Source organism: Ostrea edulis, chromosome 7 (assembly GCF_947568905.1).
Source record: "Ostrea edulis chromosome 7, xbOstEdul1.1, whole genome shotgun sequence".
NCBI lineage: Eukaryota > Metazoa > Mollusca > Bivalvia > Ostreida > Ostreidae > Ostrea > Ostrea edulis.
The window spans coordinates 30,279,278-30,306,120 of record NC_079170.1 but is presented as its reverse complement, the minus strand read 5'-3'; the positions used below and the strand labels follow the sequence as shown (position 1 = coordinate 30,306,120).

Below are 26,843 nucleotides of genomic sequence, written 5' to 3'. Positions count from 1 at the left end.
TAAAATAGATATTGATGAATAGAAGTTTAATGACCTTTACTTTGCTTTAATTGAACACAAGTTTTTTAAAAGGTAATAGGTACGTGGTCACATGGGAGGGACAATATTGTTTTCAACAATTCATATTTCATATGTTTTGACTATACTTTTAAAGTAATTCCACCCTCATGTGAATCAGAAGATTTTGCAAAATCAATTGATTTACTTAGATTTATGCATGACAGCAGGGTTTGACACTAAGGCACGTCTGACCGACCAAGTCTACTAAATGATAGGTCTGGTCGGCTAAAATGTCGATTTACTAGTCCGACCGGTCTTGTTGAAAAAATAAACGAGAAACTTTACTTTAAACCATAAGATATTTTATTCTTCACTGAAAAAAATAACTAGTCTAAGAGTTTGTGAGCAATTTTGTACCACGTCGTGTCGACACTGATGACATAATCTCTTTCGGAAGTGATGTTTTACGACATCTACTCGATCTTAAAGTGTATAAAGTTATGTTTCGGATAAATATAGATATAAATTGAATTCATAAAAAAAAAACCCAGTTTATTTGAATTCAATATATAATTATATCAAATTAATAAATTATGTCGTAAACAGCCATTTTTCGGTGTTGACGTGTGGGAATGTCTCTACATATTCAACTACGACTTCTCGTTCTCAAGGAAAGATGTCCCAAGAGGGAAAAAAAGGAAAAGGTTGGGAAGAAACAAAGCAGGGCTTATGAAATAGAAATTTAAAGAAAAAAACCAAAAAACAGCTGAGGTCATTTTATGCTAAATGGACTAAAGAATTTTCATGCCGGGTAGAATTTAAAGAAACAGAAAATGTGTTCGAAAATAAAAGCATCAAATTGAATGACGAGACAATTAAATATGTTTTTGTTCAAACTTAATGTTTGTCATTTTAAGTATTTAAATATGGAGAAACTTATAAGTTTTTTCTGGAAAGTTGGTCAGGGCTAGTGGATGTAAGGTCAGGTCTAATAAAAATCATTTGAAGTAGCCAGACTGGTCTAGTGCTCAAAAAAGTAAATGTCAAACCCTGGACAGAAACATAAATTTTGTTGGAGTCTTTGTCGATTGATTTGTAAAAAATATCTGAAGCATGATTGAAATATCTCAAAAGTCTTAAGTATGAATAATCAGTATTGGATTGCAATAACTCTGTTTTCATTGATTTCTGATTCAGCCCATTTAGGCATTATGCGATTGATTTCCTCCATTTTTCACAGATTTATTTTGTTCATTTTTTCAAGAAATTGTTGTGAATATCATTATAACCAGATATTTTGATGATGCTATTTAAGGAAATTTGCAATTTTCTGATGTTGATAAATGATTCAGTTTATGTACATGTAATATGTCTCATAATTTAAAAAGTGCAATGAAATATATATTTTATTTGATAATATATACTAGTTTTAACTCGAATAAATGGAAATGAATACACTTGCCATACTTTTATCAGTTGATAGTGCGAGTATGGTGTTATCTTATTACAATATTAATTGTCTGATTGGTATGTTTTCTTTCAGGACAAGATGTTTCGTCAACGTAAAAGGGAAGGACAGGTAATACATATTGTAGTCAATTATTTCAGAACTTTGCATACATGTGCATGAGCATTCCTTTGAATTTTGTGAAAAAACTTTTTCTTTTTATGTCATTCAATTCCAGGGGATGTAGTTTTGGCCTGTCGTCAATTATTTCAGAACTTTGAGTACACGTGCATGAGCATTCCTATGAATTTTGTGACAAAACTTTCTTTCTATGTCACGCGGAAGAGGACATAGAAATACTCGTGTCTGTATGTTTGTCATGCTTGACTTTGTGGACGCAACTCCTCCAAAACCACTCAATGGATTTTGTTCAAATTTTGTAGGATTGTTAGTCACCATATATAGTTGATCACATTGCGCTGTCATTTAGATTTGACAAATTTTGCAGGAGTTATGGGACTTTGTGGAATTTTTACATGTTACATTATACGAACACTGTGGACACAATTCCTCCAACACTGCCTCACTGATTTCACAGGATTGTTAGTCATAATATGTAGTTGATCATATTCAACTGCAATTTTGATTCTAAAAAAAATTACAGGAGTTATGGTACTTTTGTGCTTCATCTATTTTGGGGGTGGCAGCTAGAGGACATTCCTATATTACCAGAGTCTCAACAGACGATGTTGAGATGAGACCTTCAGGGTCGCCTTGCTTGATACGCAAAAGCTTTTGGATTTGCATGGCCAAGGACTGCAAAGGTGCACACTTTTATGCGAACAGCAATGGAGCCCAGCCCAGAGTGACCTGCACGCCAAATTCCATTAAATCGCACATGCATCTGTCCACATAATGAAGTCAAATTCACGTAACAAAATTTGTAGTGTTAGCATCTTCCACCCATATCTGCTTATGATCTAGAAAAATATGAAAAGGAAATTGTCTAATTTTGCACTTGCAAACTGTCTGTGTGGTTGTTCTAAATGTTTGTTTATCGATCCCAAATCAGATAAGCACTTATTAATTTATTTAAGTATACGCAGATTCAAACATCTAGTCGATTTTACAACTACATTTAAAAACCATGCACGTAAAGAGGTTAAAGTTCCCAATTGATCATTTACACATTACCGATCCTTTGGACCGATTAATATATAAAAAATCACTGGACTTTAGAAATATTTATCAGTTTTGCCTGTGAAATCGACAGATAAAAAAACTCTGATTTACCTGCAGTTATCAAAATTATAAGTATCAAGAGATCATTCACAACATGATTTGATGAGGATATTATTAGACTAGCCACTGATATTGCCACTGATGTTTAATCTTGTAATGCAAAATGAATTCATCAATATGAAATTTAGACTTATAGTTTGGAATGTATCATGTGAGCTTTAAATATCTAAAGAGAATGGTACTTTGACAATTCTCAGATGTAAATATTTGAATTCATTGTATATGTATACCTGTATATATGTTTAGGTCGTACCACCAGTACCGTCCAAAAAACTGAGGACTGGGGAAAATAGCAACCGAAGAGAGGGGCGTGTTGATCCCATCTGTGTCCTTCAGACGTACATTGTCGGGATTAAGCATTCTGATGGAGAGGTATTCTTTATCATGTTTATGGATTAGGCCAAGGAAAATTAATTTTGTGGTTACTGCTTCATTTACAATGTTTGTAACAAAGAGGTATCCCATGTTTATAATTTCAGACATGCATTCTGATATGTTGTATAAAATATTAAGCAATGGTTTGATAATGAGAAGAAGTGTAATGTTGCACTTTAATGAAAATGTGCAAAACCTGCATTCAATTGGTATAGCTGTTTTTAAGTGAGCTTTTCTAATCGAAATTTGTCTGGTGTCTTTTGTCGTTTGAAGACGGCGTTAACTTTTCACATTTTCATCTTCTCCAGAATCACTGGAACAATTTCAATCAAACTTGGCACAAATCATACTTAGGTAAAGGGGATATAAATCGGTTCAAATCAAGGGTTATTTGAACGGTATTGAACCCAAACAGATATTCTCTAACCGTTACACTGGAGAAGGGTCTGACAGCATTGCGTTTGAGGTCATGTTATTTCACCTTTCACACTTGACCAATCAAATGACGACTTTCACTAGCATGAAAATCAGAACATACTTGGTATACTTATCATACGCATGTCAATTATTACGGAGAAACATGGAAGAATAATCGAAGGTGGTGGTGGCCAAGAGTGATGTTAGAACGCCACAAAAAATATATTTTACCGTTAATGGATGTATAATATCTAAGGCCTTCCTTTGCTCTTCCTTTGATGCTGACATTTAGAATTCTTTTAAATTTTACATGGATCAACACCATTTTTTGTGAACTTGCAATCCGAATATGCTTCAGTAAAACAATTCCTGATTGGTCCTTGATTCTTTGTCAAGCTATTGTTACTGGTAGACTTTTTTTAATGAATTATTTATGAGACTAGAGTCAATAACCTGACTTCAAATGCAATGCTGTCAGATCCTTCTCCAGTGTAACGGTTAATATTTACATTCACTGAATCTTTTCTCATATTTCTTTTGAAATTGACAGCTTTCATCATGCAATAAGTACATGTTTGTTGCAAACTAGTTTGATCCGGTTTTCTAGTAGTACCACCTAGACTGCCTCGGTGGCCTAGAGGTTAGAGTGTCATCAAGCTAGGTCAAAGGGTGCATTGGCTATAAAATGAATATAAACAATAAAATGTCTTTCTTTGTTGTTTCATTGGGTGATGAAGGTTGCAATCATTGCAGAAAAAAATTGCTTACCATGCAGCTTTACATGGGTTATGCAAATTTTTTTCGGCAATGCTAGCTACCTTCATCACCCAATGAAACAACAAAAAGAAAGCATTTTATCTTTTAAGAGAAGATCTGATTTTAATTAGATTGAAAACAGTTTATCTTGGTAATTGATAAAAGAGTTTATCTTGGTAATTGATAAAATAGATATGAAATATAGTGCTTTGCTTTCTTAGGCACTTATTTGAGTTAATGCCAATATCTAAATTCATATGAATCAACTTGTCAATTAAAATATACTTTTAGACCTGTAGAGTACTTTACTATTTTTCTTTTATTTATAATATATAGAAAGACGTTTCAGTTGGAAGCAAAATTTTGCTGAAACGGGATCATCACAATGAACATGATAAGAATGCTGTAAAATGCATAACTCTCGATGGTAAAGTCATCGGATTTATATGTAAAGAACTTGCAGTTCCATTGGCAAGGTTTTTGGACGAAAAACAGATTGACATTAAAGGGTAATGTTTACATATTAATTCTGTAATATATTTTTTGTGCCCTTCTTTTGACAGATTTTCTCCCGTCCATCCATCTGTCTGTAAGCTTTTTTGTGTCCAGGTCATGTGTGTCACATCATTAGGCCGAGGACTATCAAATCTGATTAGATAATGCATTGAAAGGGGTGGTGGTATGTTTTTACTCTAAAATAAGTCACTGTGGCATGGTGATGAAACGATTGTCGGCGATGATCGATTGTCGGTCGTCTAGAACTCTATGATGCTACTAATCGATTTATACAAAATAAAAGTTGCCAACGTCGTTGACAAAAAATAAAACTTTAAATATTCCGGAAATCCTTTCAGTTTTGTTCAGATTTTCTTTTCTGTAAGTCAAACCCGATCAAAAATGAAGCAAACAAAATGGCGGTTGAATTAACGGTAATAACAACAACATTCAACAGTCAGATAAGGCCAAAATAAAAATATTGTTTGTTTCCCCTCGTCTGACCGAGTCTGAAAATTCACACCGACCCATAAGTTTTTATTACGCCATTCTGGTGAAGTTTTTTTTTTAATTTTAAGAAAATTTCAAGGTCGTTTCTGGTGCAGATCAGTATTTTATAATGACAAAAATTTTCTATATCTTCTTTGGTTTCGATCCAAAATTAAAAAATAATAATACGAATACAGGAGATGTTCTGGTCCGAAATCTAGAAATTTCGCCGCCTCCAGCTGAAGGCGGCATTCTCTGGCTGATTTCAAATACTTACAAGCCGAATTCAATTTTAAGCTCATAACTAATCAATAAAACGATTCTTCTTGTACTTACTAATATCGATTTTATGGGTTCTTTCATCACATAAACAGTCTCTTGAAAACATGTTATCAAACTGTCGAGCTTTGTTTTGAGTCACGAGACTCGTTTGCTCAAATGACAGTGAAAATTCGGTTGACTACAATTGTTGGCTTCTGTTTAATATCGAATTTTGGATTGATATTTTCTTTTAATCAATATTAATAAGTACAGGAATCATGATTGTTTTATTGATTAGTTACAAGTGAGTTTAACATTGAATTCGGCTCGCAATTCGGACTAGTGATCTGCAAGATCGAGATGGAGAAATGTTGTCTATACGAGGAGCGAGGAAACAAGAGAATTCGGGGCATCCAGTGTGCAAGTTGTGTTCTTCAGTAGGGGAAAGTGTTGATATTTCGGATGGATGTGATATTTTTGACAGTCAATCAGAAGCATTCTCAATTTAACTTATTTCTGAACTAATGCTATATTTACAAACTGGAAAACACCTAATTATATGCACATGTGTAACTCAGCTCTGATTGGTTGATGTCAGCATCCATTTTGTTTGATCGACAAATCAAGTCCCGTTGAAACGTTTTCCGGTAAACTAGATCTACTGATATCATTTAAAAATATAATCAAAATCACTATCATATATAAATTAAGATAATGTGCAAAAAACAAAAGCATAAAATGTCAGTGAACCATAAATAAAAGACAGCAACCGAGTTTACCAATTTCATAACACCATGTGTCCAAAACTAACACCATTGTCCATAGTTGCAACATTCTCCCTAACTTTATTTAAGTGTTAGTATGTGGCATAAATAGAAGAGAAAATTCTGATGAAACCCAATGTTCGTCAAATCAACCAATATGTATACATGTAGTCCAATGCCTAAGTTTAGTGGTTAGATAATGAACATTTCCAAAATACGTGAAGTACTGTCCGAAATATCGACACCTTCCCTAATTGCAAAACGTGGCAATCAAAGCAGAATTTACGCGAGAACTGACTATACGAGTTTGATGAGGAAACATGGATGATGTGCTTCACGACGTTTGGTATCGGGCATTGTTAATGGTTATGGGAATTTCATAATAAATAAAATTCTGCTGGCTAAAAAAAAAACTTTTTACCTACCTACCGACCTTCCTCTGAAATTTAGGGTCGGGAGAGGGGAAACAAACATATTTTTAAATGTGGCCTAAAGGAGTCCGACTCTGAAAACTTTCAGACCTTGTGGTTTGAATAAATTCCATTACTTGGTATATTGAAATTCTGTTTATTTACCTGTGAGCAAAAGGAACAAAGAAGAATTCAAATGTTGTTTCCATAGTATATGTTTAATGACTCTGTTATCTATTTTGAGAAAAAAACCCACTTAAATGACAATTGCGATTATGATGGATTATTAATCAATTACATGTGTCCGATTATTACTGATAATCAATTATGGTTTTTTGGTCCGATTGCCAATCACTACAGTGTGGCCTAGGGGTGTGTATTGCTCAAGATTTTTAGCCGAGTTGCAACGAAGTTGAACTCAGCTATTGGTTTGATGATGTGGGTGGGTTGGCGGGCGGTTGGGCGTCAACAATTGGTTTCCGGATGATAACTCGAAAAGTTTACAATCTAATTAAAATGAAACTTTGATATATTGTTGGGTACCAGGTAAGGAAGACCCCTATTGATTTTGGAGAACAAAGGTCAAGGTCACAGTGACCGAATATACATGTAGAATGAAAATTTCAGAAAAATTTGGTTTCCGGATGATAACTCGGAAAGTTTAAATCTGAATCAAATGAAACTTTGATATATTGTTGGGTACCAGGTAAGGAAGACCCCTATTGATTTTGGAGAAAAAAGGTCAACGGTCAAGGTCACAGTGACCGAATATAGAATGAAAATTTCAGAAATACTTGGTTTCCGGATGATAACTCAGAAAGTTTAAATCCGAATCAAATGATACTTAAAGATATTGTTATGTACCAGGTAAGGAAGACTCCTATTGATTTAGGAGAAAATCTGTCAAAGGTCAAGGTCACAGTGACCAAAAATAGATTTAAAATTCCCCCAAAAAAAAGGTTTCCGGAGGATAACTAGAATTTTTTTAATTTGAATCAAATGAAACTTGGATATATTGTTGGATACCAGCAAAGCAAGGCCCCTATTGATTTTGGAGAACAAAGGTCGAAGTCACAGTGACCGAATATAGATTGAAAACTCCAGACAAATATGGTTTCTGGACAGTAACTGGAAAAGTTTAAAACTGAAATTAGTTCTTCACAATTGTAAATATGCCACATCATTCCTGGCTTTACAATGTATCCCATGCAACTCGGCTCATGCACCCCTGGGTGCATATACTGATTTTCCAATATGATACGATACAATATTTTCTGATGCGATATCCGATATATTGGATTTACAATGTAGTTAAGCATTTTCTGAAGTAAAATATCAAAATAAAAAAAAATAAGATGTGGTTTAATATCTTTTATTTCATAACAAAACAAACAATGACAAAGTCTGAGGAAACTCCAATGTCACAATGTAAAAGCGGGGATTAAAGTCTGAGGAATCTCCGATATGTCACAATGTAAAAGCAGGGATTAAAGTCTGAGGAATCTCCAATGTCACAATGTAAAAGAGGGTATTAAAGTCTGAGGAATCGTGTTACTGTTGGAAACCATTTTTAAATTATGAACTTCGATCCTGACTATTAAAAGGACTATTTTTAAACCTGACATTATATCGTATCGTCGAAACACCGGGATATACCGGTACAGTATGATATATTGATTCACCCTTAGTGTGGCCACCTGAAATATTATTGCTATGCATGCTCAATCATATATGGATCATATCTTGCACACTATGAGGCTTAAGACATGAAACTTGGTCTTTTGATGCATGGAGGGAGGGTCTCATTGCAAAAGTAGGCTACTGACTCATAATTGCAATTGGGTGTTGTCCATCGTCGTGTGTTAACAATTGAAAATTTATAAATTCTTCTTCATAACTACCATTCCAATTCTTTTCAAATTAGGTATCAAGCATCATTGGGACAAGGGGGGACATAAATTGTAAATTTCAGGATCCCTGGGGCCTGAGGTGTGGGGCAAAACCTACCAAACATTGACCAATTTTCAAAAATCTTCTTCTGTACAACTGCACATGTGTAAGAAAAACTAAATGTATAGTGATGTAGAGCAGGAAAGCCTTTACCTAAATTGTAAATTTCATGATCCTCAGGTTCTGAGGTTCTGACCCCAGGGTGGGGCTTGGAACTTGATACATAGCGTATATGTGTAAATATTTAAATAACATCCTCTTTAGTGCTATTGAAACTAAATGGATATTCAGAAAGAGCAAGTAGTCCTTTACCAAAATTGTAAATTTGATGATCCCAAGGGTAGGGGTTTTGGTATCAGGGCGGGGCCAAAATGGTCAGTTATTAAATGTGTGAACAATAGAACATTTTAATTTCTTCATGAGTTCTACCATTCCAATTCTTTTTAAATTTGGTATGAAGCATCGTTTGGACAAGGGGGCGTAAATTGTAAATTTCTGGATTCCTACACCCCTTGGCCCTTAGGGATGGGGCACTACAGAAATGCTCAATATTCAATGATGCTTTGAATATTGTACAACATACTCTCTGTTCCTCTCTCTACACTGGCAATCGCTTGAAACTTGTTTCACATGAGGGTTTGAAAAGTTGTTTTTACTATGTTGAGACATGTATGATGATGTAAATTTTGTGCCTTCTTTTTTTATGCAACTGTCATTGTTTAATTTTATTTCACTTTGAACCATGTTCCTTTATTTTCCATGTTGATGATAAAGTGTAAATTTTTTAATACATTATCATTTTCATGATTATTAACTTAAAGTGCCCTTTTGAAAATCTTTGCGTTTATCTATCAAACTGGTAATCATTAAAATACTATCCATGATATCAGATGGGATTACGTATAAATGGTGGTGATTTTACCCATTCTATGTTCAAAGATTGCACTAAAGATAACCCATTTCGAGGTACAGATATTTTACTGTATAGATCTGTAAATGAATTTTGAGTGAAATTCTAAATTAAATTCCTTTTATCTTTTTATTAACACAATATTCACATAGAGGAAGCAAATTCTATTTCCAAATACATGGAGGATGCCATAAAATGTAAAACTGTTGTCATAGAGTTTACATTAAAGATGCATATGCTCCAATTTTCATATTAATTTTTAAAAAAAAATATTATTACTACGGTATTCTATGAATAAAAAAACCCAAAAAACTCTTTTAAACATGTATTCAAAAACCTATGGTTTTAAAGATATAAATGAAAATATTTTCAAAAGACAGTCGGTCTTTTTGAAACTCTGTATTTCCGAAGGAAGCCGAGTGCTAACCACGTGACCGTCTTATTAGCATATCGCGCGATAAACAAAACAAAAATGGCGGAAGACGAAGAAAGAGGAAGGAAAGCGAAGAAAAGAGGAGGGAGAGTGGCCACTCTAACGACATCAGAGAGAAAAAGAAGGAAGAAGGAGTACAACCAGAAACTGGCAGGAAGTAGAATTTACATTGGAGGAGCAATTGAGAAGTGGAAAAGTCTTCAACAACAGACGAAAACGAAGACGGACGAAGAAATGGCGACAATGTTGCTGGAACGGTAAAGAAATTATTGAGTCTTTCCTATACTTTTATCATATGTCTTTAAAATATGAAGTGTTGTAAAGGATTAATTTGCGGTCTATTATATTTTTATGTAGTCCTACCGTGCTTCATACCATGCGCGCTAAGCGAGAAAGGGGGACAAATGGCAATTGCAATGTAAAATTTATCCCCTGACCCCTTTGAAGTCAGCACTAAAAAATTGCTTTAAGTAGATGACCTTGATTTTTCATATCCGGGGGTGGGGTGGGGTGGGGGGTTTCACCCGTCGTACACGCACATTTTGAAAAACGACAAGTCTTGCGATGACTGAATGCTCAACGATCAGCTGATAAGATGTGGATGGTAATCATTTTTCAGATTTGAAAATGAAGCAGCGTTTAAAGAACCCCAGAGAGTCCACACCTCTATACCCATGAAAACGTCAACACCAGCAGCTTCTTCCATCATAGCTCGATTAAAAAACAAAGAATATGACAGAACACCATCCATGTCAGAGATATCTGCTGATTCAGAGCAGTGAGTTTCTTCTTAAATTTTTATAAGATATTTGAATCTGCATTGTTCTGGTGATCACCATTTAGATACACAAGTATCTGAAATGTCCCATCAGACAGAGTTTGAATTCATTGTAATTTTTTATTTTCCTTCACTGTTGTACATCTTCCATAGTGCCCAACTATTACATAAACAATGTAATGAAATCACCTCCTTTACTTTGAGGAATTAATTAATCAAATTAAACATTACATTCAATGTTAGTAGTTTCAAATATTTATTATCAAAAAAATATCATACAAGTCATTTTGCAATTAGATTTTATCCTGATGAGATTTTTTTACCCTGGGTTTTGTAACTTTGGAGTGAAGTAAACAGTTTACAACACCTGTCATCCCTGACTTTGTTGTTTCAAATAAGTTTTGGGGTTTGGTTAGGTGTTTTGTTCAGAGTACTGTTAATTGTCAGTGTGTCCCTAAATGAATAGATTGAATCAATCATTCCTCACTTGGGGGCATATGCTGCCCATCCAGGTAAGGTGACCCAAGTGTTCATGAGTAGTTATTTTAGCAATTAACACATATGGACAGAGTACTTATTTAAGGACAATGATACACAAACAAGGGATATGTGATATATCCTTTATATTACAGTAATGTTTTTAATTCTTATACATAGTTTATTCCATTCATCCATAAGTTTTGTGGAATAACAAACAAGGTAGATCGTAAATTATTCAAAAGTAATTGAAATATAATTGGAATTATATGATATTTTTCAAAGTTATTAATTCGAAAATTACAATTACCTGTAAATGAACAAATGCTCAATGAACATTCTTCCAATTACATTTACTGTTTTTTCAATGACCTCATTCCTAATCTTGCCATGGTTCAGATAAGCAAAATTTCTTTCATTGTAGAGAACTATGTCAGGAGTGGTGGAATTGCAAGTTTCCGGTCCAGAGGATCTAGGGTATGTACAGTATTTATTTGAATGAATTCAATACATACCATGGAAAATAATTCATATCTTGTGTTTTTCAACTTTTACCTTCAGTACTTCATATTCTTTTTTTTCCACTAGAAAAAAGGTTACCAGTATGAAACCTACTGCAGAAGCTCCACTAACTAGCCGTTCTCGCAAACCAAAGAAGTGGTCAGATTCATTTTGTGATCCTTTGAAGTAAGAATTTTAAGCATCCACTATTAGATATATGAAATATACATTGCTTCAACTTTGTGGACTAAGACTGAATACTTTTATATTGAATAAAACGCTTTCGGTGAAGAAATTATCCTATTTACTCTTAAATGCTGGGCTTACACATTGTTAAATTTTATACTTCAAGTCTTGAATGTTGTACGAACAATGCACAGCTTACTATTACTACATTATTTTCATATTCATTATCTCACTAAGAAAGTATATGAAACTTAGATGAGTATATTTAATTTGTTTACATATCTGAACCCCCACCCCCAAAGTCTTAAGTGTGCCGTGTGCATGAATAGCATACTCTTGTATATTGTAGCTTGTCAATTGACATCTCAGTACAAGACTCAGATTTAGAGGCAGTAGACTCGGAAGAGGATGACCCAAACTACCAGCCAAGTTTTGATGTCACAGCTATTCTGTAAGTATATGACAGTTTTCACATTAGGTTCATAATTATACCCCCCGCAACAAGTTGGGGGGGGGGGGTATACTGGAATCGGGTTGTCCATCTGTCTGTCTGTCCGTCCGTCCGTCTGTAGACGCAATGGTTTCCGGGCTCTAAAGCATTATCCTTTTCACCTACCGTCACCATATCATACATATGGACTACCCATGGGATGAAGATGTTCCCTATCGATTTTGGGGTCAAAAGGTCAAAGGTCAAGCACACTGGACATCGAAGTAGCAATATGGTTTCCGGGCTCTAAAGTGTTATCCTTTCCACCTACAGTCACCATATCATTCATATGGACTACCCATGGGATGAAGATGTTCCCTATCGATTTTGGGGTCAAAAGGTCAAAGGTCAAGCGCACTGGACATCGAAGTAGCAATATGGTTTCCGGGCTCTAAAGCGTTATCCTTTCCACCTACCATCACCATATCAAACATATGGACTACCCATGGGATGAAGATGTTCCCTATTGATTTTGGGGTCAAAAGGTCAAAGGTCAAGCGCACTGGACATCGAAGTAGCAATATGGTTTCCGGGCTCTAAAGCGTTATCCTTTCCACCTACCGTCACCATATCATACATATGGACTACCCATGGGATGAAGATGTTCCCTATCGATTTTGGGGTCCAAAGGTCAAGCGCACTGGACATCGAAGTAGCAATATGGTTTCCGGGCTCTAAAGTGTTATCCTTTCCACCTACAGTCACCATATCATACATATGGACTACCCATGGGATGAAGATGTTCCCTATCGATTTTGGGGTCAAAAGGTCAAAGGTCAAGCGTACTGGACATCGAAGTAGCAATATGGTTTCCGGGCTCTAAAGTGTTATCCTTTCCACCTACAGTCACCATATCATACATATGGACTACCCATGGGATGAAGATGTTCCCTATCGATTTTGGGGTCAAAAGGTCAAAGGTCACGCGCACTGGACATCGAAGTAGCAATATGGTTCGGTTTGTCATGCCATTTGTTTTTTACACTCAGAAAAGAGGTAGTTTATACCTATTACCAACACCCTTTGGGAGATTGGGGTAAGCGGGGGGTATTCTTAGTGAGCATTGCTCACAGTACCTCTTGTTTTAATTTACACCCATGATATGTAAATATTTGTTTATATATTAGATGAAATGAGCTTTTCTGATCACTTTTGTCTGTCTGTTCATCTTTTCAGAAACTTTGCTTATAACTTGAATGGTTAGTGATAGGGTTTCATATTTCATATGCACATTGCCTGTGAAAAGACCTTTTCATAGGTACCAAAGTTATTTACCTAGTTATCGGGACCATAGAGTTTAAACTACTTTTGAGAAAACTTAACCAATTCAATATTTTCTGACCTTAGGACTTTTATATTTTGTATATAGATTTTTATGGCAAGATCTTTCAGGTGATACCATTTTTGGGAGTTGAACTATGTTCAATCTCCCTGGGTCATCACGCACTTTTCTGCGCAGTAATTTGTATTGATTTGTATAGTGGTCGTCAGCGGGGGTTCTGTGTCAGCTGATTTACTCCTAGGTAAATCAACATAAACTTTTATAAACATCCGCCATTAAATAATCCATGTAACTTTTCTGAATTAATCTAATTTTGATAATTGACATGTAAATAAATGCATTGATATTGTATTCAAATCAATTTGAATACAAGATTTCGATCAAATTGATACTGATAGACATAGAAAAATAAAAGATAAGGTTGAAAATTGTCGTTTGTAGCGCAGCGTCACCTATAAACATTGATAGGGAAACGAACGATAACTGCACACAAGCCCTATTGACACCGTGGCGCGAAATATCGAATATAGTGCGAAACCTCAGAAAATTTACAAGAAATAACTCTACAACATTGTGTATGTGTATATATTTGGGTTTTTTTTAATGTGATATAAAAAATGCTTGATGTTACATGTAGATTGAATTAAAACACGTCATTCCCAGTCAACAACTTTCGATTGGGATCGGAATACGAAATAAAATTTCTTATATCCGGTGGCAAAGTGAAACTGCTTCATGCTTCAAGTTATTGAATTACGTAGTAATTGCACGTTACACATTAGAGAACTGTTCCTTTTAATAAAGAAAGTCACAAAATAGATACAAAATGAGTGTACCTTATTCATTACTGTTACCGAGTTTTCGTCGACTATAATCTCGAAATGGCGTGTTTCGCTGCGCTTGATGACTGTAAGGTCCACATTTTCTACGTGAGTAGTGTGATATTTGTTTATGAATTTTTTGCGAATACATGGTATGTCTCGGCTAAGAATAATGGAAATTTTCTCACCTATGTATGTAAAGACATATTAATCTCTATTTTTAAAAATGTAGAACACTTTTATCAAATGACAATGTTTGAAAACGCTTAGAGCCCCGATGTCAGAATTTCCTTTTCCAAGACATCAATATGTCAAATTCATTATCCTTTTTGAATAGTATATACCATATTTTGTACCAGTTATCCATTTTGAATCCCCTATTACAATGGGATTTTGCTGCACTCTGCAATGTTTGAGTGGATGTCATGAGTGTGTGTCAAACAGAAATTTTAAGAGCATGGAATAAGGTGCTGCCATGTATTACTTCACTATCAAAGTTTAACCCAGTTGCCACAATGTTGAATTTATGCTGCAAAAAGGATTGGAAATTGCTCTGGTCAAAACACATTGTTTATTTGTCTACAGATGAAAGAGACATGAGGATTCTCCCTCACAAACTGAAAAAAAAAATAGTTATGGATCTTGTACATGTATAGTTTATTAATCACTATAGATTTCCAACATCACAAGTCTGATTACACTATATGCTTTCCATACTGTCAGGTTCATTCACCCCCTGTTTGAGCCACAGTATAATATCCCAAATACCTTGGCAATAAATAACATTATTTGACTAGTGTTTCATTTTTAGCGGAGTGGCGGTGAAGTCGAACTCGGCTTATGATCTGATGAAGTGCCTTTGGACGGGCAGGCGGGCACGCATCAACATTTCATTTCAACCCCATAGCTCTTGAGCAAATTATAGGATCTCATTCAAACTTAGATGGATTGTCACCCTCAGTAAGATGAGGAAGCCTTTCGATTCTGGGGTCACTAGGTCAAAGGTCAAAGTCATTGGCTATAAATAGACTGAAATTTGGAGAAAATTTTGTTTTCTACACCATAGCTCTTGAACGAATTATAGGATCTCAATCAAACTTAGATCGATTAAGTAAGACAAGAAGCCTATTGATTCCGGGGTCACAAGGTCAAAGTCACAGTGGCTATAAATAGACTGAAATTTGGAGAAAATTTTGTTTTCTGCACTATAATTTTTTAACAAATTATAGGATGTCAATTAAACTTAGATGGATTATCGCCCTTGATGAGACAAAGAAGCCTATTGATTTTGGTCAAGGGTTAAAGGTCAAGGTCACAAAGGATTTAAGTCGGCTGAAATTTATGTATGCAAAATTTTGCTCCCTGCTTGATAATTCTTGAAAACTTTTCTGCCGGTTCCCTCTATGCCCATTCCTTGCGCAACTCGGCTTGTGCATTTCTGATGCCCGACAATTTTTAATTTTTTTGCATTTCATTTATTTTGAGTTATTATACAATTATTTACCATTCCATTGATCCTCTACAGGACTGTAGTATACTCAGGTGACAGTTTAGCATATTGGACTACCTTTTCAAGTAATGAATCCTTAGAATTAGCTATAATTAGGATTAAACTTGAATGTATATATATACAGGGGGAAAACTTCATAACTGCAAGGCATTGATAACCATATTGATTTGAATGTTTGGGCCATAATATATGGTCACATTTTTCATGAGAATATAAAGGGGTGAAATTCTAGAAAACAACAACACGACTTCAGTTACTCTAGGAGCGTTGTGGCCCATGGGTGTTTGCTGTTGTAACGCTTTGAAAACAACAACAGTTGATTTGTATCTAAAATCATGATAATATTCAGTCATTTATCCCCCTACCCTTCCAGTACTATCTTTTCTAACTGAATTTCCACAATGTTCAACTCCCACGAGTACTTTAAGTACTTTGATTGACCTTGGAGTTTAACTTTTTAACAACCTGATCTACTCAATAGCATCTGAGTTATTTTGTTAAACTTTCATATTTTGTATATAGAATTGTGGCAAGACCTATAATTTCTCACTATGACCTTGACCTCTAGAACAGCAATGTCATGCTTATCATATAAATGAGACAAGAGAGAAACTCTAGAAAACGTAATACACAAAAATTAACATTAAGAATTTATTTAATAAATAAGCTAGGACGTTTTCCCGACAACATATTGAATATCCTCTATCTATTGAACATGCATTTGATATTGGAAAGACATGAATAAATGTTTCTTTAGAGTTTTATGTACATGAAATTAATTTACGTGTTAGACCAGATGATGTGAACAGTATGGCAGAAGATGTGGCCTATGAAGAGGTTGAGTTTGGGTTTGAGTTGCCTGGTAATGATGGTCAACTAGAAGGTCCAGATATTGAGATGGGAGTTCTTCCAGGCGTCCACAGAGTGTCTACAGAGGGAGAATGCAGAGATTTGACTACGGCTTTGAAATGTATTGCATTCGTTGATCAGATAAAGGAGTTGACCAAGATACATGTACCACGATGCACAGAACAATCATGCAATAAACCTACACAGATGAAGGAGTCTTATGTTGGATCTACATTGCACTTGAAATGGGTATTTATCAGTAATATTTTAGCTTTTAGTATTATTTAGCATATTTAAGTGGAATTTGTTACTTGATCATATCAGTATTAAAAGATACATTTTTGTAAAGGAAATCTTAATTAGTTTTGCTTATTCATTGATTTTGTTACACACTGGACATGGGCAGTATATTCATTATTAAATGTATTTTTAGATCTGTGAAGAAGGCCATGTAAGTCACCACTGGTGTTCACAGCCGTAGTTAAACCGATGGCTACATAGTGGAGACTTCCTAATTTGTGGTTCCATCCTGACCTCTGGAAATAATTATGGAAAAATGGCATTGTGGGCAGAGATGTTAAAACTGAAATTTCCATCTGCAGACCAGTTTTATAGGATTTGCAGTACATATGTTATCCCAACCATTGACAAATTCTGGAGTGATCATCGTCAAGAGCTGTTGAATGACTTCAAGGACAAAGAAGTTGTAGTTTTAGGTAAGAGTTTTCAAATTTCAATTGCCATTCATTTCTTATCGAATGTCTGTGTACTTGTTGATACAACCCCTTTGGCTTGTCCCTTTTTCAGGTGATGGCAGAAATGATTCTCCAGGCCATTGTGCACAGTACTGTTCATACACGTTAATGGACAATGAGACCAAAAAAATCCTGACCATTGAAACCCTAGTTTATAAAAGGATGACTGATAGGAAGTCTGTTAACATGGAAAAAGCAGGATTTCAAATCGCCCTCAACGACCTGTTGGAAAAAGATATAAAGGTGGTAGAGGTGGTGACTGATGCACACCTTGGAATTGGTTCAGTAATGAGTAAGTATTTCATATAAATTTTCTCTATGGACTAGCAATTGATAAAATGTAAATGATTCTCTTTTTCAAAGCATTTACAACTTTTATTTCTATTTTCAGAGAAAGATTACCCAAATATACACCATTCCCATGATATATGGCATGTGGCAAAGAATTTGGGGAAGAAGATTTTGAAGGTTAGTAAATATAATGTTTTGGTGAGAGATTAATTATCTTATTTGATAGTGATTCTCAAAATCATGAACAGTTTTAATCAGTAATTCATATTTTAGGTGGCTCAGAAGAAGGGGAATAACATATTATTGGATTGGTGTAATGCCATCATGAACCACTTTTGGTTTTCATGTCGTCGTGCAGAGTCATATGAGGAATTCATGGTAAGACATATAGTGGAAAGTTAATGCACATGCATTTGTCAATATTACAATTGTAGAGGCAAGTTCAATGTATACAAATTTGCAGGGTAAAGCAAACTTAATTCATGTACTGCATATCAGTATGTACATTTTATTTCCAGGGCATATGGCGAAGTGTATTGCACCACATTACAGACACACATGAGTGGATTCTATCTCATGGGGGTGTAAACCACTGTTATCATGGAGAATTAGGTGAAGAGGAAAGGACAAAACCCTGGTTGTCACCGACGAAGCATGCCCATGTATTAAAAGACCTAGCAGCTGTGGTGTTAAACAAAAGACTTTTGAACAATGTTGGATACTATTTGACATTCAGGTAAAATGGGGTATTGAAATCATAGAATAGACTATTTTCTGTCTAAATCATTTGTTTGTGTTGCTTAAAAGGAGGGGGCATATTGGTTTGCATTGGTCACTCAGTAGATGAGGTATTGTAAATACTGTTTTCCCCACTTTTTATGCTTCTTCAGACAAGGTCTTTTTGTAAAGGTGGTCACCTTATATATATAAATTATCACGGCCGCGACAGACCTCTGTAGTTTAAACAGGTATTGACAGTTCCAACACCAAACGCTCGGCAGAAGGTTTGACTGCACAGGTCCTTGAAGATGACCTTAAAACCAGTAAGGGTGGTACGCTAAAGAACCCTCACTGCTCAATGGCCGCAAGTGCTGAGCATAGGCCTAAATTTTGCAGCCCTTCACCAGTATTGATAATGTCTCCATATGAGTGAAAATTTCTCGAGAGGGTCGTTAAACAAGATACTATCAATCAATCAGTTCAACAGTTCATTGTGCAAGTCATTCATCATATAATTAGTTTATTTTTATATTGAATTTTTAACAAGTTATGCATGATGCTTGTATTCTATTCCTGTCAAAATATCTCTTTGCTGGTAGGGATTGTATTGTCATGCTATACTATCAGAATGCTTCTTATACTTATGTATATTCTTTGCTTGATAGATTTCAAACTGAGTTGATCTTATAATATTGCCACACAGGGAGCATATATATGTTTCAAAAGCATTTCTCATTTTTAGGTCACCTGAGTTTACTCAGTTGACCTATTGCATTAGGTTGTTTTCCGTCGTGCGTTAACAATTGAACATTTTTAGCCGAGTTGTAACGAAATTGAACTTGGTTATTGGTTTGGCGATGTGGGCGGTTGGGCGTCAACAATTGGTTTCCGGATGATAACTCAAAAATTTACAATCTAATCAAATGAAACTTTGATATATTGTTGGGTACCAGGTAAGGAAGATCCCTATTGATTTTGGAGAAAAATGGTCAAAGGTCAAGGTCACAGTGACCGAAAATAGATTGCAAACTTCAGACAAATATGGTTTCTGGACAGTAACTGGAAAAGTTTAAAACTGAAATTAGTTCACGATTATAAATATGCCACATCATTCCTGACTTTACAATGTATCCCATGCAACTCTGCTCATGCACCCTTGGGTGCATATATTGATTTTTAACTTCTTGATAAGTAGTCTACTATTCCAATTCTTTTCAAATTTTGGTATGAAGCAATTTTTGTAGGAGGAATGTAAATTTCAGAACTCTTGAACAGAAAATTTTTGTTTATAAAATTTCAATGCCATTGGGGACTATTAATACTTTTAACTAGTTCTCAGGTGACTGATAAGGCCTGTGGGCCTCTTGTCTAAAAATGTACCCATGGTACATGCATGTTGATGACGTTCATTGTTATTACACGAGAGTTCAATTTCAGAAGTACAGCTGAACTGGACGGATTCCATCAGCACATTCTGATGTACTGTTCAAAACGATACGCCTATACTCCACCAGTCTATTGTGCCAGGAACAGACTTGCAGCACTGGACCACAATATGAACTCAGACCGTCCAGTGCAGAAAAACAAAGATGGAAAAAATAAGGTAATTTTAGGGATGTACAAGTATCCTGTCTGTCAAAGACGGGGCGTACTATGGTATACTGTTGTCTGTCTGTTCAGACATTGTATGTCAATGTCAAAGTCGTATCAGTTAATAGGAGAATCTTGTAGGCAGGATACAGATTACACCGTTGGGGCTAGGACCATCAAACCCCATATACATACACCTTATGCAGAGGATGCCTATTGTTTCTCAAGGTCAAAGTCATGGTTTCACATAGTAGAAAAACTGTTTTCATTTTCCAAATTTTTAGTTGAATACAGGTATTGCCCTGAAATTTGGTCAGAACCTCCCTCTCAGAGAAATCCATAATTGTTCACATTTTAACTTGATTGATGCACCGTAACCTACTTTATGGCTTAAAGTAGGTTTAAAGAGTTTTATGGATTTCTTCTTGTCTTACATACAAATATTGCACTGAAGGTCCAATAGGCGTATATTGTACTGTTTGCTGTACGCCTTGTTTATGAGATCATTGCTGCAATATGAATTGATTGACAGATTGCAACATTGATTTATTATCCACCAAATACATGATGTTGAGCATTCTCTACTTATGTGACTTTTTTGATTAGGTACCATCGTGTATTCAATAAAAAAAAGTGGGAGATGGACAGTGCATGTCATGAGGGAAAGGAAGAAGTATGAGTACATGTCATCTCTATTGTGCGATGCTGTAAAATTGAGGATTAATGACAGAGTGGGCATGAAAAAAACTGTTAGCACCAGATGATCCCAGATTAATTGCAAAACATCTGGCACCTGTAGAACCACCTCCAATTGAAGAACTTGCGTTGCAGCAGAAATCACGATTTTGAACTGCCAAGGAAATTAAATGTGAATTTTATATTGTAAAGAAATGTGAAATTATACTTTGTATAGTACATGTATTGCAGCAATATTTAATTGAAATTATATCATGTAAAATCTACATCTGTCTCAATCTTATAACAAACCCATTTTACACATTGTAACTTTTCTGATCACATGTTGTCCATCTGTCTGTTCAAGCAACGTTCTGCTTGTAAACTTTACTCTAGATCAATCAATGGGGATTCACATTAGTTCAAATGAAAGGCCCTGTCAAGGGAAGATAAACGAGAAATGGTAGAAGCCAGGTGGGGTGATTTTATAAATCTTGTAAAGAACAGTGGCGGCGGATCCAGTAGTTGGAATCTCCACTTTTGTCAGAGTCTTTTCTAACAGGATAAAAATAATCCACCCCCCTCCTTCAAAAATTCCTTGATCCACCCCTGAAGAACTCATGGGATAGAAGAGATGAAACTTAGGTAGAAACACCTTGACATTGTTTGGATTCTATTATGTTTAAATCGGATCAAAGTTTTCCCCAAGTATATTTAGGAAATTTTTTTTTGGATTGCAAAATGAGTCGTCTATCACTAAAAAAAAAAAATAACCTGTTCTATTTCTTTTCAACCAATGGGGGTAGGGATTTGAACATGTACTTTACATGTATATGTAAAATGACTAGGCCTTTCATTTTTATGCCCCCTTCAAAGAAAAGGGGCGTACTGTTTGCACCTGGCGGTCGGTTAGTAGACCACATGTCTGCTCAATATCTAGAGAACCATTCACTTGATTTTAATGATATTTCATATGTGGGTTGGTTATGAGAAGAGGACCCCTATTATTTATCAGGTCAAGGGTCAATCTACCCTGGACAGAGGAAGACACGGTTCGCTCAATATCTTGAGAACCCTTTGCTTGACAGAGATCAAACTTAGTACACTGTTACATCTTCAGGAGAAGATGACCCCTATTGATTTTAAGGTCACATGGTCAAACTGGACATAGGAATATATTGTTCACTCAATATCTTGAGAGCCCTTTGCTCGAGAGACATCAAAATTTGTACATCTTCAGAAGATGACCCCAAATGATTTGAGGTCAAACTGGACATAGTAATATATTGTCTCCGATATTTTCAGAATTATTTGTTTGATTGACACCAAACTTGGTACAGCATAAGGAGTACATGACCCCTATTGAATTTTAGGTCACGTGGTCAATCCACTCCTGGCATAGGAAAACATTGTCTGCTCATTATTTTGAATTGGTGATACTATCAATAAAATGATGCATGTGTATAACCCTTTCCAATTTTGCACCATGGGGGGCATATGTGTTTTACAAACATCTCTTGTGTTTGAAGACTTCATCTAGTGACCTACTATTCAATACTACAGATTTGATATATCCAAGGGAGATAAGGCTTTGATATTTCACATAAAAGTGCTACTGACCAGGCCTTTATTTTGGTACCAAGGCCTTTGACCTTGTGGCCATGGACTTCTACCCACTTTTGACTCAAAGGAAATACATGAAGTAGTTACGCTTCCTGGTGAGCTATGTAGTCATTTGACAACCCCTGTTGAGATTTGTCTTCTCAAGGAAAGCAAGGCCTATATAGGCAAGCAGTTTTAGGTAGTGCAGATGACATTCTCACTTTGTTTAGTCAAAGGTCAAAAGTTACTAAGACTCATGATTTCTATAACATTTCAGAAATGGGATGATTATGCTTGGAGCATTCATACTATGAGAGGATAATGAAAATGGTCATAAAACAATGTCATACCTTGCCTGTGAACTTCATTGATTAATTAACATTTACAATGTAACAACACCAAAATTTAAAAGACCTAGAAAATTTATTCTTGTTACAACAATTTCTTCAATCTTTTACCACAACAGATTATTGATAATGATATGAGCAATGTGTAAAAAATCAAAAGTGACTGATAATAGTTCATTTTACTAAGATATAGGTAAATTTTTAAACATGGCTACGAGGATGTAAAAATATTTCGGCTTCGTAGTTGCAATACCAAAAAAAAAAAAATCTAGGATATTTATAGAGAATTACAATATTGGACTCGCAGTATTAAAATAATATACAAAAGGCTATCATAATTTTTAGATTAGTATATATACAATTACATTCACAAACCTAATACAGTATAATCTGTCTAAAGCGGCTATGTGTGGTTCCAAAGAAATTGGCCGGTTTGCAAAGAGTCCAGAGTGCAGAATGTTGACAAGAATGAGAGTTGCTTCCCTTGTATTCACTATCTATGCATACATGTATGTGTGTAATGATTGCTATAACGTTTTATTATATCACAAAAGAATTCAGAATGTAGAAATATAAATATCAGTGTTTTATTGTTGTGCTCATTTGAAAAAGTTTCAATTTTTATTAAACAGTTTAAAATCTGGGAATTATTTGCGCAATTTTCTGTTCGTAAATTGTCAATTTCGTCTACATCATCGCCGTTATCAAGTGCTACATTATGTACGTTCGTCAAGTTTGTTTTGTGTTCGTCTAAAATTTGTCTTTCCCAGCTTTCATTGTAAAATGTATCGCTTTCAACTGTTTCAATTTGTGAAACGGAAACTGATGTAATGCCGAGTGATCGACCGGACATGGCGAGTTGTGCTAACAAACTGCATATCATCACTGTCTGACTCGCCGTAGAGCTCCGAGATGTCCACGAGGGGAATCCCTGCTTTTGGAAAACATAAACAGGATTGTTACCGATTTTGTTTCATTCAAAGAATGTATCGAATTCATCGATTAATTTAACTTTTGTCTTTTAATGTCAGTTTTCGTCTCTGTCGTTAGGGGGAGGGTGCCATTACCTCGTGCGTGGTGCTGTCATAATTGAAAAGTGCACCCCCTAAAAATCAGGTTTTATTTTAAACTGATCGCGACTCATCGCTAGTTGCACTCTTTTACTTACCTGTGGCTTCCCTTGAGACACCCTTTGTGTACACCGCGTGTGATGGACCGAATACCGACAGGTTGGTCATCGTGGGGTGGCTGGTTTGAATGCGATGATTAGAGCTAATTACGAGCAGTTGGGACCTTGTGTACACCGAATACAATTAGGGTGGTACATCAACGAGCGGCCGGTTTAAACAGGATAATTAAAGTTAATTGATAGCAGTTGGGACTGTGTAAGCCGGCCGATATACAGAATACGCAGTATCCGGAGTACAGGGAATTATTAATAAAGGATTTGTTAAAGAAATGTTAGGGACTATATTTTGTGGCCGGAATTGACAGAGCGTCGGAGTACTCGGAGGCCGGTTTGGACAAATGTGTGGAACCCCGTTATTACGTTTTCCATTTTGTCACGATAAAATAAAGTAATACCGGGGGCAACGTAATAAACGTTCCCAGTTAAATCCGTTAAAAATATCATTTGGAAATTGTATATCGTCCGTTGGTACTCCGTGAAGGGGTGTGTGAATATATCTTTACTGTTTCTTTGTTTAAAAGACTATTATACTTTGTTTTATTTACATCTTATCTTTAATGTCCGTAATTCTTCATGTTCTTATCCCTTTTCTTTATTTCGGTGTAGGATACATAAGGATGTTTTGATAAACGTTGCTTTTTCTGCATTCGTTTGGACCGCAATTTTGTTCAACTTTAAAACAATGCGTTCATGTAAATTTCTCTCAATAACTCGTTCCGGTTTGTATTCAACATTCGTATTAAAAAATAACAAAACATCGTTTTTATTAAGTTCTCTAATTACACAATACGCAACACAATAAAAAAAATCCCACCCAAAAAACAACAAAACTATAGACACAAAACGCACACGATACCCAACACTTGCACACTTCTCACCAACGATAAACATGCAAGGAGAACAATGTAAGCGCAATCCACATAAAAAAAAATATATAATGATGCACGTAGATTTTATTTATAACGCTAAATGATGGCACTAAAATCACGTGCGCATCAAGGGATTTTAAAATATTCACTGAGGTAAATGCCGTGCACAAATCGGCCGATAGATTAGTGTATGTATGGACGAGATTTACGAACACCCAAGCTGCATGTCCAAACAACGAACAATTTTTTTAATTGAACACCTTTAGTCACCTATGTCCAAGCAGTTACCCAAGCGGTTGTAACATTGCTACGATAAATTTTGTCTTTCTTGTTTGGTACCAAAGCTGTCCGTGAATAGAGTTTTAATAGCGAAGGTAATCACACTATGCTGAACACGCAGGTGGTTGAGAAATTATTTCTTTGATTATCAAAATATGAAAAATGAAGTAAATTTCATAGAGTACAATTTCTAAATAAACATTATTTAATTGTTTATCACTGGCTTCTATACGGGGTAATTACCTGTATTGATATCACTAGATCTATCGAAGCGTGATCAGTCAAGCGTCTCTAATCCCCAAACAGACCAGAAAATTTACGTGGTGACTGCCTCAGGCAGTCAAGGTGTGAATGACTTATTATTTTGAGAATCACTATTGAATAATTATGGGTTTATTATGTTTTTGTCGGAATATTTACAACGTAATACCGAGTCCCGACATTTTAGGACAACGTAATAACGAGGTCTATTTTATATAGGTTTGTTAAGAAAAGGTTTTGTGCTTTGAAATTCCAACGTAATATGCGGACTAATGTAATAAAGGGGGAACGTAATAACGGGGTTCCACTGTATATTATATTTGGCTATGTACAATTATATTCGCCCTGCCACAAATCCAGTGTATTGACCAAAAGGGTCGGGAAACTTGTCTCTAATAGACCAAACCGCGTAGGATGGAATGACCCGTCTGTCCCCAGCACCTAGTCTGCCATGGGTCCACAAGATATATTGTTGGTACGCTTGGTGACGGTTGCCTTTTCTCTCGTCCACTTCATCATTCAAGACCAAAATGTCTCTCCTATACAGTCTGGCAAGGGCTAGCACAGCTTCATCGAGAATTGGCACCGAGAAGTCCTATAGAAGAAATTACATGTAGTTCTTTAGAATCTTTTTAGAAACATAGGTGTGATAAAGATGTGTTGCGTCATAATGTGGTATGAAAATTATATTTCTATATTATCTCATGAGGAAGTAAATTGAAAGCAATATATATGTGTACTGACCAATACACAACTTAGCAATGATACAATCCATCTCCAAAAGTCTTGTATACAATTTTTTGAAAAAATTAAACTAAAAATGTTTACAGAGTATGTTCACTAATGATCACACATCTTACTGGTAAAAGAGTTATGCATTGCTCTTTCCCACAGCACACTTTCTCCCTATCTGTTGGCATCTCCCGGCAATTTCCACAAACACACCAGTTTGGGCAAGTCCCGCCAGGTTGTGGGTGGTAGCCCCCTTGTTGGGTAGGTGGATGCATGATGTCATGAACGAGACCAGGTTGTCTTTCTGCCATCGTGAGGCACAGTTCTCGAAGTTCATCCACCTCCATAATTGAAATGTGTTCCTACAATATAAATCATACATAAATGTGCAGATCTAATAGGGTACATGGCAATGTCATGTTTTCAGTAACTTGTATATATTGTGTACAAATCTATTTTGCGTGTGTTTGTTGCTTACCCGTAAAACTTCACTCCTTCTATTGATTTGATCAAGGGCAACTTCATCTCTTGATGGTCCTCCTCCTCTACCTCTTCCCCTGCCTCCTCTACCTCTCCCCCTGCCTCCTCTGCCTCTTCCTCGAACACCTCTCCCCCTTCCACGGTTTCTGC

At 35.6% G+C, this 26,843-nt stretch overlaps 1 protein-coding gene and 1 long non-coding RNA gene across 2 annotated transcripts in view; both read left to right on the top strand.

Annotated features, from left to right (window-relative positions):
- The window catches only part of LOC125654652 (uncharacterized), a 534,947-nt gene that overhangs the window by 449,028 nt on the left and 59,076 nt on the right, over positions 1–26,843 (top strand). The window lies entirely within an intron of this gene.
- LOC130048016 (uncharacterized) lies at positions 17,887–18,265 on the top strand. The gene is made up of 3 exons (XR_008796851.1): positions 17,887–17,950; positions 18,050–18,126; positions 18,223–18,265. It is a non-coding gene; the product is annotated as an uncharacterized LOC130048016 (long non-coding RNA).